We start from the raw sequence: 12989 nt of genomic DNA on the forward strand, positions 1-12989 counted from the left end.
GCAGGCGCAGGCTCAAAGTGGGTGGAACCAAGGGCCTTCCTGTTTGTAGGAATATGGATAAGATGGCCCCACCCAAACCCCAATCACTGCAAAATTCAAATTTGATCTTGCCGTTTCTCTGTTCAAAAACTTTGATGATTCCCTGTTGCCTCTCAGAAATAGTCAAAACCTTGATTATCTTATCCAATCTACCTCTCTGGGTTCCTTTCCTCCCACTCCAGCCCACATCCCCACCCCCGGCTACAAACTCTGGCTGTTTTCTGCAGGTTACTCTCTACTATGCCCCTTTATTGAGTAAAAGCACCTTCACCTTTGGGGGGAGAGTGGAGCCCATTACATGGGTTAAAGGTCTGGAACGCACGAGGGGCAACCAGGGACTAAAAAGACATGATAGAAGACATTACCTCAAGGACGGGGCTCTGGAGGCAGGCTTTCCTGCACAGGAAGCTCGATTCCACCACTAACCTGCTGCATGACCTCAAGCAAGTTACTTAACTAAGCTGAGACTTAGCTTCCTCATCTGCAAAATGAGAATAATAGCAGTACCTATGTCATAGGGTCACTGTGAGGATTAAATGAGCTGTTGCATATCAAAGGCTGAGCTCAGTGTCAGATACAGAGTTCACGTTCAGGGAGCATTAGTTGATAGCATCATCATCATCACTGTCACCACACATCATCATCAGATCACCTTTATCACCATTATTAACCCCACAGGCAACATCTTGGACTTCAAGTAAGTCTCTGCCCATGCATTCCTCTGTGTTCTTCTGTCCTTAGTTGGACGTTCTTTGGACCAAGAGAATCTCAGGACACAAGTCGGTGCCCTTCACCCCATCTCTGCCATACTGACAGGGACAGGCGCTGAAAACTCGTAGGACTGAGTTAACAGTCCTGATTTTCCCAGTGCTGTTTAAAACCCAACCCTATGGTCAGATAAACAACCTCGCAGACAAAGAAGAAAACCCACAGAGACAGGGTGCGTCGTTTCTTACAAAGGAGACTTGGCCTGGGCTCTCCACCCCGCACAGCTCCTATCAGCCCAGACAGAGCATTCTGTTGACAGCACCTCCTTCTGGAAGCTGGTGCATCTTCCCCCCAGAAGCTGGGCACTGGGGCAGTTTCACTCCAGAACTCGCCAAAGCAGCAAAAGCACCTTGGAGATCTGGCGGTTTGTCACTGGAGACTTGAAGGGGATGAGGATGACCCAGGAAGAGTGAATGTCTTGGAACAGTTAGAAAATGCTCTCTGTGTTCTAATGTGATGGTGCTATAGCCTTTAATGACCCCTGTGGCCTGGCACATAGTGTTCAAACTCCTGAGCTTGCTGGTCCCTCCCCATATGACTCATCTCAAAACATCAGCTAGAGAACAGAAACTTGTTCATCATATATTCAGACCCATGTGTACATATCTGAAGGACTATTGAAGAGAATCTAACAGAGCAGGCAATTGTCCTAAGAAACCCGTGCGTGCTGGGAATAAGGGGACTCCACAGACTGGGCACTTTCCATCTGATGGACACTTTCCACCAGGGGGAGCAGGGAGTAGACAGTCCTGTGTGTCCCTCAAATCACCCAGGCCTGGGACCAGCACTGGATCCTGGCTGGCGGGGGGTCGGAGCTAGGGGGTGGGGAGTGGGGGTTGGGGGTAGGAAAAGGACTGAGAAGGAGGAGAAGAGTGGAAGCTGTTTCAGTAAAATCTCCGTGGCAGGGCAGCACAGAGCACCCTGGGCTGGTGAAGTCTTCTCTGCTGTGCAGGTCATTTTGGCAACACTAAAGGCAAGGGATGGAAGCTGCACCAGAAACTGGAGAAGGATGAAGAAATCATCAGGAGGGACCCTCATGATCAGGGGCACTGATAGCAAGAATGGAAACCCATGGGAACGAAGCACTTGCTGCCAGGACAAATTCTGTAGAACAGGAGGTACTTTGGATATGCTCAACCACATGGGAGGAATCTTGGTGGACCTGAGTTTCCTCCTAGAATCCATGGAGGCAGGGCCAGGAAATGCAAGCTTTTGACTCCAACCATGACCTAATGTATATGGAAGGTGGTCTCCAGCCCTTGGAAAGTAGGACTGTGCTTATTCCCATAACCTACCCCACCACTTACGAACAGAAGGCAGTTTGCCTGAGCTCTTCCCCTGCATGATATGCACCCCTGTTTCCTCCTTGACAATAGAACCCACCACTAGGGCAGTTGTGAGGATTGATCCAGTCCCTACATGCGGAGTGCTTTGAGTAGCATCTGGCACACCGAATGGGCTCTGTAAGTGTTGCCGCCTCTCTACCACCACCACTACCGTCATCTTCACCCCGAGGAAACAGAATGGCATAGTAGTCCTGGACCCAGATTGTGAGGGTCGGCATTCCAGACCCTTCCCTCTTATTAGTGGCAAACCTCTGGGGAACATGTTTCTGTTCCCGCTTCTCTGAGTGAGGGCAATCCTGACATCCATGCCTCAGGGCTGTGCCAGGGATTCAAGGGTCCAGGGTCCAAACTAAGAGCTGGTGTTCAGTCTGGTCGTCATGCAGAGGTCTCCTACCCCTGGCGGCCAAGCACCTCATGGGACAACTGTCAGGCTCTCCTTGGAGTGTCAGGGTTCTTACCAGCCTCGAAGGTGGGCCCTGGCCAGGCTGGCATGCTCCATGGCCAGAAAGGCAGTTCCCTCCCTCTAAACTGGGCTTGGAGCCACCTCCCTGAAGCCAGCCCCCACCCCCCCCATGCCCGGCATTTGTCATCTGGTAGTGTTGGTTTCAAGTTCCAGCTCTGCTACTTCCCTATGGGAGAGACTTTGGACCTGGGACTTAACTTCTCTGCCCCTCTGTTTTCTTAACCATAGACAGACAATAAATCCTTGACCTGCTGGTCTCAGAGGCATATTATGAAGACATGCAACATAAAGGGTGGCACATTGTAAACATGATAACATAATGAATTCAGTTGCCCTAAGTCTGTTTTGGTGTAACTTGTATTGGCAAATATTCAGAGCTCACACATACACACACACAAACTCACTTGTATTTCTGATTAATACCATTGCTTTATGACCTGGTTTCCTCATTTCCTGGTTACATGGTTGTCATCATTTCAATCTGTACCTGCAGATTTGCATATGTTATCATAGTTCCTGGGTTTGAGGGTTGGACAAGAAGAAATATTTCCTGCCTCTCCATAAGACACAGAGTTTTTGAGCTCAGGGATACACCTCTGTCTCTCCATGGTAGTGGGATTTCAGGCCAGGAGGGAATCAGTGTTACTGATGAGTGGGCTGACTGACAGACTGTTGTCCCGGAATCAGAGGTACTTCACTGACTTGTCCTCACAGCTGCTCTGCTGATGGCTTGGTGACATCCACATCGGCCACTGCAGGTGTGAAAAGCACGGATTTTGCAGGCCCCTACCTGATGCCCCACAAACTCCCCTTGGTGGGGACTCAGACTCCACTGGGGACAAGGCTGACACAGCTCTTGATCACCTCCTAGAAGCACAGTATCTGTCTTTGCTGACGTGGTTTCTTTAAAGCTCATAGTTTGGGTCCTGCTGAGAGCAACGACATCCCAGGCAGATTTTTCCACAGCCTGCCTGAGCCCTCCAGCTGGCTGAGAGCCCGTGGACTCTGGTTTGCTGATTGGTTTGCCCCAAGTTTGAGGGAAATTCTTCCCCATGGATCAGAAGAGCACTTACTTGCTTGGCCTGGGAAGGAATGAAATTTTACCCCACATTTCTAGGTGAAGAGTGGTCAGTAGCCACAGAAACTGCTGAAATTCTACCCTGGGAATAGGGAACCCAGGTTCCACTCTCTGCCACTAGTTGGCTGTGTGACTCTAGGCAGGTTACTGCACCTCTCTGGGTTTTAGTTAATTAACTCTTCTGCACAAATAAGAGGTTTAGATCTAATGATGTCTTTGGCCTCTTCCTGCTAAGGCTCTGAATGGCTTATTATTCTGGGGCCTGCACTGGTGTGTGTGTGTGTGTGTGTGTGTGTGTGTGTGTGTATTTTGGGGGTGGGAACCACTATTTTTCTTCATCCCCTCCTTATACACTCTACTGATCTGGAGAGCACACTGGGAGGGTCTAAGAGAAACCCTCCCATGGATGATTTTCCCACAGCACATTTTGCTCTTCTTATTAATTCATTCAGCAAATATATGTTCAGTGCTTAAAATATGCCAACACTGGTCTAGGGACCGAAGAATTTTTTGTGAACAAAGGAAGTGTGATATCCCTATCCCTATGGAACTTAGGCAATGGATAATAAACCAGAGACAATAATATACAGTCACACAGTGAAAAACTGCAAACTAAGCAAGTCGGGGAAGGGTGCACTGAAGAGTACCAGGAGGGGAGATGCCAATTTTAGATAGAGTGGCAGGGAAAGGCCTCCTGAGTGTCATGGAATGAGAGTCCAGAAAGAGGGGATCCCAGAACCCCAAGCTCACATGGAGCCTGATATAACAAGCAAAGAGATCCCCTTGGGATCGGCTGTCTCAGTCAGGCAGTGGTGGGAAGATATGAGGGTGGGGAACATGGGGGTCTTCTCAGGGGCACTCAGAGCTCTGGCCCCTTCACCTGGGGCCTGGGGGCCCTGGAGCAAATGGCTAAGTGCCAGGAATGCAAGGAGGAAAGACATGGTCTATAGGAGCCTCTGAAGGACACCAAGTATGTCGTCTCGTTAGCATCTCTGCCCAAGTCAACACCAACCAACACTCATGCTTTCCCAGAAGCAGCTCTGACCTGCGAGTCCTCAGTTACCTCCTTCTTCTCTCCCTCCTGCAGAGCCTGAGACCCCCAGGGCTCTGCCCGCCTGCCTTCCTGCCACATGCAGAGCCCATCCACCCCTGGCCACTGTCTGTGACATACCGCCCCCCACCAAGGATGACATTGTGCCCAATCCACTATCCAAAATCCCCCACAATGCAGCTCTTCTCTACAAGGTGGTGCCGCCAGAGGGGAGGTGGGGGAGAGATCTGAGTGTAGAAATGTGGCAAAAGAAGAGAAAAAAATGTGGTAAATTAAACCAACTGACACCACATTTGAGGGCAATGTCATTGCAGCTGCTGGGATGCAAGTCAGGCTGCTCTGGCCCAAAGCCCTGGGTTATTGGAGGGAGGAGCAGAGTGGGTCTTCATAGGTGGGTCCCCAGCACAAAAATGTAGCCCTTCTCCCCTTGTCTGGGGTCCAGCTTTTGCCAACATTCCTTGGGCCTTTCCTGATCACCCTCTTCTCTTCAAGAAGACCCCTGGCCCCCATTGCTATGGCCTCTCCCACCTAACACCAAAGTCCCTATGAGACACACAATGATTTGGCCTCCGTAAGGGCTTTAAAAATAGACTGTGGATCCCCTGGAAAAAAAAAAAAAAAAAAAAAAAAAAAGAAAAGAAAAAAGAAAAAAAAATTCCTGGCTAAAAATAGCTCTCAGCATCTAGGGGAGGAAAAAAAGAAACTGCAGCAAAATTCAACTGGAGCAGTGACTTTCCTGCCTCTGATGTTCCAGGTCAGTTACAGCAGTAGAGAAGGCTGGGAGGGAGGGAGGCAAGGAAGATGGGGGTCCTACAAGGACAGGGAAAGGATGAGCATGCCAATCTACAGCACACGCCGCTCTGCAGCCCCTGACCTTTGGTTCTTGGACTCCTTCCTGGTCCCAGCAACCAGGCAGCATTCAAGACAGCAGAAGGAAGCTGCAGTTGGCAGTGGGGCTGTGCAGAGTAGCGCAGAGGACTTGGGGGCAGGCCTTGCCCCACGAGTTCAAGGAGAGAAGTACATCAGGCTAGGATCTGATGTTGAAAATTCCTGCCCTCCAAAGAGCTGCAGAATGGCTAAAGGTTGAGGGCAGATGCTCTGTCTTGAAGAGCTACTGCTTTTGCACCCAACAAGGGACAAAGCCTTTCTGGAAATTTTCACTAGAAAAGTCAGAATTTATATCAGGACATCATTTGGCGGGGGAGGGGAGAGGAGGATCTCCATAGGCTCTTGTTTAAGATCCCTTTCGGTGTCTGGCAGGAAAGAGAGCCGTGTGGGACAGAACAGCATGGAGACATGGTTTTGCTTACTAAAAACACTTTAGGAAGTGCGGTCAAGGTGGGAACTACACACACGCACACACATGCACGCCGCTTTTCATTTAGACCTATAAAAGAAGGACTCCGCTCCTTTGATCATGCCAAAAGCCATCACAGTGAGCTGGAGAAAAATCAGGCAACAGCCTGAGGAGAAAGGTTTCTGGTCCCTCCATTTAGCTCTAGGTATAGGGGCTCCATCTGAACATAGGATTTGCATGTTTTGGTCACAGGGACAGGAGAAGGTTCATAAACTAATTAGAGAATTACTGAAGGCAAGGGAAGGATCGCTTAGGAGAAGTATGGGTGGATCCAGGAGATAATGCACCAACTCCCCAAACTAAAATTTTACTGCCCATGTTTTGATACCATAATTTGCCATAGAGTTTGTAGCCCCATGTGCACACAAAGGTACACACTTACACACATACCGAAACTTGTACCTCAAATGAATTAGGGTTCAGAATACATATGCAGTACACCAATGATCCTACGTGTTTTGATATTACCTGGCCTCGTATCTTTCTCCAAAGTCACAGCACAACCATTCTCATGCCAAGAAAGGAAAGAAGGGGCTCTTGGTGGCTGAAATACAATCCCTTCCAAATAATCTGTGGGAGATTCAGCTCTCTCCAATGTCACCCACCCAGTGGGGAGAAAAGGGTTTCCTGAGTGAGGCAGAGGCAGGATGCCATGGAAACGTCCTGTGGCAAGCTCCTGGACAGCGAGCACTGTGTCTGCTTTGCTGCCTGCCTGCCTGCGGTGCTGCTCAGAGCCCAGGAGTCCCCAGATGACACTGGTTCGCAGGGCACAAAGAGGGGGCATATGAGAGCTCCTGGACACATGTCTTTGCAAGAGCGGGGCAGGAAGATACCCTATGTGTCATTCTGTGTGTTCATCTTGAGGACTGCCTTACTTGGTCTCTTTCCCCCTAAAGAATTCCTTTGCCCTCCCCACCCCAATGAGCAGTCTGATCAGCACCATGGCTCTTGGCTGCGGTAGACAGGGACCTCAGAGCTGGCCAGCCCACCTCAGACCTGCACCCCTTCCACAGCACACCTGGGCGGGAGATGTTTTGCTCCAGTCAGCCCGGTGCTCCCCCACTGTCACCTTGCTCAAGCGCCTTCCAGTCTCTTCTCTTCTCTGGCTACAAAATAGGGGTAGTGATCATCTCCTGTCACCTGCCCCCTCTTGCCTACCGGGGTCACCGTGAGTGCGCTTTGAGACAACGGGAGGCAAAACAAACAACTTGAAAAGCAAACAATCCCCGCCCCCATCCCCTCCCGCCAAGCCCAGTCCCCTTTGGTGTCCGCGCACAATGAGATCGTTGTGCCTCGCCTGCGGTTTTGCTCCCTCTCCTCAGTACTTTTCCTCTTCTCAGACGCTCAGGCGAGGGAAGAAGCGGTTCGTGCGCCCCCTGCTGGCCAGAAGCTCCCTGCAGGAACCTGGATACTTCCCTCAAACACGGTAATTAGCCAGTAGGCAGCTCATTGACTAACAGTGGGAGAAGGGACTGTCCTGGTTTCCTTGGAGATGGAGCTACTCGCGCTTCTATTTCGTGGACTGCTCCCTATAAGCTCGGCAGCCCCCAGCTTATTATTTGCACTGTGCTCTCCGCGCTAGATGTAGATGACAATGAGAGTCCTCACTGAGCTCACGGCCAATGATACTCGAAGTGTGGTGTCCAGACCTGCAGAATTGGCATTAATGGGAGCTTAATAGAAATGTGCATGCCTGGGACCCTTCTCAGACCTGAATCAGGAATTCCTGGGGTTGCAGCCCAGAAATCGCATTTTAAAAAGTTCTCCAGGTGATGCTGATCCACAGTGAAGAATGAGGACTGACCTAGACCAAACGTGCCCTAGTATTCTGCTCCTATTAATGTCCAGAAAACTTTCTTGACTATTAAGGCACTGGGCAAGAGCAAACCTGAAAAGTACTTTTTTCTTATTCCAACACTGTATTGACTGAAATGATGTATTGATTGGCATAAAGAATGCCCCTTCCCAGGTTTGCCTCTAAGACCCCCCCCCCATCATCGACTTCCTTTTTCATCAAAACCCAACTTGGGACCAAGTCTGTACCATTGAGGCAGCTTTGAGAGACTAACTAGTGCTTGGAAATTAAGAGGAATGAGGACCCCAGCCCTAGGATGTGGGGCAACCTCACAGAGCCCCTGAGGAACTGACACTAGCCTGTTAAAAGTCAGGTGAACCAAAATAAACCAGACAATAAGCAAGTCATTGTTGACATAGGGAATGCAAACCTGAGCCCTGCTTTTCCACTTCTCCAGCCTACTGCTGTGATCCTGCTAAGCACAGAGGAGCTCAGAATCACTTTTTTTTTTTTAAAGATTTTATTTATCTATTTGACAGAGAGCGATCACAAGTAGACGGAGAGGCAGGCAGAGAGAGAGAGAGGGAAGCAGGCTCCCTGCTGAGCAGAGAGCCCGATGCGGGGCTCGATCCCAGGACCCTGAGATCATGACCTGAGCCAAAGGCAGCGGCTTAAGCCACTGAGCCACCCACGCCCTCAGAATCACTTTTGATGAGTTGGCTAGTTCCAAGAGGTCAACCTAATGTTATTGTTACTGATAAAGATGCTTATGTAGGGGCACCTGGGTGGCTCAGTCGAGCATCAGACTCTTGATTTCTGCTCAGGGTCATGATCTCAGAGTCGTGAGATGCAGCCCTGTGCCCAGCTCTGCACTCAGCCTGGAGCCTGCTTAAGATTCTCTTTCTCCTTCTCCCTCTGCCCCTCACCCCAACTCCATCTCTGCTTACATGTGCATGCTCTCTCTCCCTCTAAAAAATAGTTAAATAAATAAAAATAAATAAAAGATGCTTCTGTGGAAGAGGAAAACCACTTTTAACACCGTTTAAGCTACAGAGAGCAGAGAGTTGGACAAACTGAGCACGTGCACCCGAATGTTTCTAGCAGCAATGACCACAATAGCCAAACTATGGAAAGAACCTAGATGTCCATCAACAGATGAATGGATAAAGAAGAGGTGGTAAACACACACACACACACACACACACACACACACACACACACACACACAGGAATACTATGCAGCCATCAAAAAGAAATGAACTCTTACCATTTGGATGGTAACTCTTACCATTTGGTGGATCGAACTAGAGGGTATTACGCTGAGTGAAATAAGTCAATCAGAGAAAGACAATTATCATATGATCTCTCTGATATGAAGAATTTGAGAGGCAGGGTAAGGGGTTGTGGGAGATAGGGAAGGAAATAATGAATCAAGATGGGATTGGGAGCGAGACAAACCCTAAGAAACACTTAATCTCACAAAACAGGGTTGCTGGAGGGTGGCGGGGGAGGGATAGGGTGGTTTGGTTATGGACATTGGGGAGGATATGTGCTATGGTGAGTGCTGTGAAATGTGTAAGTCTGATGATTCCCAGACCTGTATCCCTGGGGCAAATAATACATTATATAATTAATAAATATATTTTTTTTAAAAGGAAGACAAACTGAGCATTTGTCTGTTGCATGGGAGATCTTGAATATCATCAAGCCCCTGCTTGGCAGAGGAGGGAACTAAGGGTCAGAACTGAAAACTGACTCTAAAAGAGGAAGGTTGTGCCCAGATTGTCCCCTATCTGGGTAGGAGCTCAAAATAACTCAGCCTGATTCCTGACCTGGTGAGATTCGAGAAAAATCTCTGCAACCAAGTGGTATTTGAACTGGAAAATCATTTTTTTCAAAAGACACTTGATTTCTTTGCAATGTTATTGCCTAACCCCTATGTCTAATTTCCCTCCAAAGAGAACAAATTGGACAGAAGTCCCCAGGATGCCAGGCCTCTGTGTGGAGTTTCCAGAGAAATTTCCTGCTGCTCCCATTGCTCTGTTGCCTTTTCCAGGAGGTTTAAATCCCCCCCTCCTACCCCCAGCGAAGGACCCCTGAAGAGGCCCACTTGATTTCGAAGGCCATAGGATCAGAGAGCCTTTGAAGCCCTGGTTCCAACCACATAGGCCCAGGATCTCTGAGCAGCTATGGTTACCATTGAACATAGCACCTCCTCTTGCTCAAGCATGAGGGGTGAGGGGGGGCAGGTCATCACCCATTTCACTGGACTATGAGCTCCTCAGAACTGCTGGAAGGAGAGCCAGGCAGCTCCCAAGGAAAGGCAATGCAGACTCTCAGCCCTACACAGATTCACACAGCAGGTTTGGTTAATCATGCAGGGACCCTGTGGAATGACCTAACTATTGCCTCATGAACTCTTCCAACCAGGAGGTGCCATGAGTACCCAAGAACAGCTCTGGGTGTCTTTACCACACCCCCCATTCCCCCCGTTCAGCCTGTGGGAGAAATACAAGTGGTGGTGGCTCCCTCTAGTGGAGTTGTCAGAAATGGAAATTGGCGGTGAATCTTAACTGGGGAAGTCACCTGCAGGAGATTCACAGCTGATGAGTGTGGGCCAGATTATCAGGTATGTCAACTCTATTTAAATACAGTTTTTGGAGGAAGTTATTTTTGTTATTGTTGTTTTTAATCACCTCCAGCATGGGAGACTGTGGCTTCAGGGACAAGCACTCTTGATCTCTGGCTTATTGGCCTCAGGGTCAGCAACATTCCAGAAGCCAGAGTGCCAGGAAGTTCTACCAACCACTGCCACACCATTGACAAACCCCTTTCACTTCTCTGGGGGCTTTCTGGGGGTTGTGGGGTGCAGGTCAGCTAGCTGATCTCCATCTCTTTGATGCTCTATGACTGAGTTGAGCTCATAGGCTATTGTTCATCCAGGAGGAAGACACAGGATTGCTCATAACCTCCTATGTTTGGAGGGACACTGATGATCACAAAGCACTTTCATGAACATCACTCATTGTGCTCTCAGAACAGCCACCTGACACACCTTATCCTGATCTCACTTACTCCCAGGCTGGCTGGGAGTTCTGAGACTGAGCTGAGAGATGGAGGATCCTCATGTAGCCCACAGAACCAGATTCCTGGCCAAGAGTTCCATCAGGCTTGCTGGCTTGAGTTTGGAGCTCTATGAAAATGAGATTGGCAAGTCGCATTCTTCTTTAGCAGGAGAAGAATGTCTGTGTGACCAATCCCATAGTAGGAATGATAATAATGATGATGGTGAACATTTTGACATGCATCCTGTGGGCCAGGCACAGTTCTAGGCACTGCTTAAATCTTAATTCACTCCATCCTCACAACACCCTATGCCATAGGTGATCCATAAGCCTACCATTCTTGCAGATACCAGAATAATTTTACTAAGAGTCAAAGTCGCCTGGCTATTATAACTGACTGCCACTGAGTATAGATGCTTAATAAGAATTGAATCAACATGAATCTCCCTAAGCAAGGGGAGAGGGTTTTCATTTTTCATCATGTACCTGGAAATTAGTTTGCCTTCAATTGTCCACATTGTCATATGGTGATTTCCAATAAGAAATATATATGTGATCTTCGTCCTGTTTCTCGTGCATCAAGGTGTCTCCTGCTTTGTTAATGAGGCAACTTCTGGACCTTACCTAAGGAGAGAGGTTATCAGCCAGGAGAACCAACCATGTTATTAGAAAGTTGGAACTTCTAGTCCCTCCCCTCTAACCTCTGGGGAGAAGAGAGGAGCTGCAGGTACAATCAACTGCCATTGGCCAATGATTTAATTAATTGTGCCTATGGAATAAAGCCTCCATAAAACCCCCAAAGGACAGGGTACAGTCAGCTTCTGGGTTGGCGAACACATGAGATTAGGCAGAGCAGCCCACCCATAGCAAGCATGGAAGCTCCATGCCCCTCACCCCATATCTTGCCTAATACAGCTCTTCATCTGGCTGTTCCTGAATTAAATCCCTTCATAATAATCCAATGATTTGGTAAATAAAATGTTTCCCTAACTTCCCTACGATGCTCTAGCAAATTACTGGAACCCAAGGCAGGGGTTGTGGGAACTGGTCAGTCAGAAGCACTACCTGGACTTGTGCCTGGGGTCTCAAGTGAGGTAGAGGCAGCAGTCATGTGGGACTGAGCCCTCAGCTTTGAGGGATATGAGGCCACCTCCAAGGTAGACAGTGTCAGAATGAGTTGAATTGTAGGATACCCCACTGATGTCGAAGAATTGCTTGGTGATATGGGAAAAATCTCCACACATTGTAAATGGAATCAGAATCATGCACATGATGGAGTTAAAGATCTCAGAATTACAAAGTGGAATGAGATATTGGAGATTATTTGGTCCAGTTCTCCATTTTTCAGATGAAATGGAGGACTCAGGGATAAACAGGTGAAAGGTCTTAATGTACATCACATAGTGAGTTTAGTGGCAGGACCGGGACTGGCCCCAGGGCCCCGGAGTCCAAAACTCTTTCCACTCTACTATCTTGTGACCATCATGCACTTGAGCAGATGAGTAGAGATCCATCCAACCCCATTCCTTCTGTGGCCCACCAAGGTCCCTTATCGATAGCTAGCCATTCTGAGCTCAAGCAAAATCCTTCTGAGAGTGGCCAAAGGCACCCAAAAGTGCCTAGTAACTCACCTAAAACAAAAACAATGGTCACCCTAGAATGGATTGCTTCACAGACAGTCAGATGGCAGAGAACAGGGACAGTCTGAGGGTAGCCTCTGAGATTAGGCCTCCTGTTCATGACATAAGGGGAGCCCATTGTCCTTCATCCGTCTACTCTGGGCAAGGCCTCCATGAGTCCTCCTTAGGAGCCATGATAGTGGTCTTCTCAGCCTCCTGATGACTTTTCTTCTTTTTTCAGACTGATTTGGGGTTCTGCTAGTCTATCTTATGCACCCCAACTTTTCCTTCCCCATTATCTCTGCCTCAGGGAATTTTGATCTCTTGCTTCTTATTTAAGTTTGACTTCCACAAGGATGTGACCACACCTTGCCTGTCATTTCTCGGCTGGGACTAGTGTCAGTCATG

Source organism: Mustela nigripes, chromosome 6 (assembly GCF_022355385.1).
Source record: "Mustela nigripes isolate SB6536 chromosome 6, MUSNIG.SB6536, whole genome shotgun sequence".
Lineage (NCBI taxonomy): Eukaryota > Metazoa > Chordata > Mammalia > Carnivora > Mustelidae > Mustela > Mustela nigripes.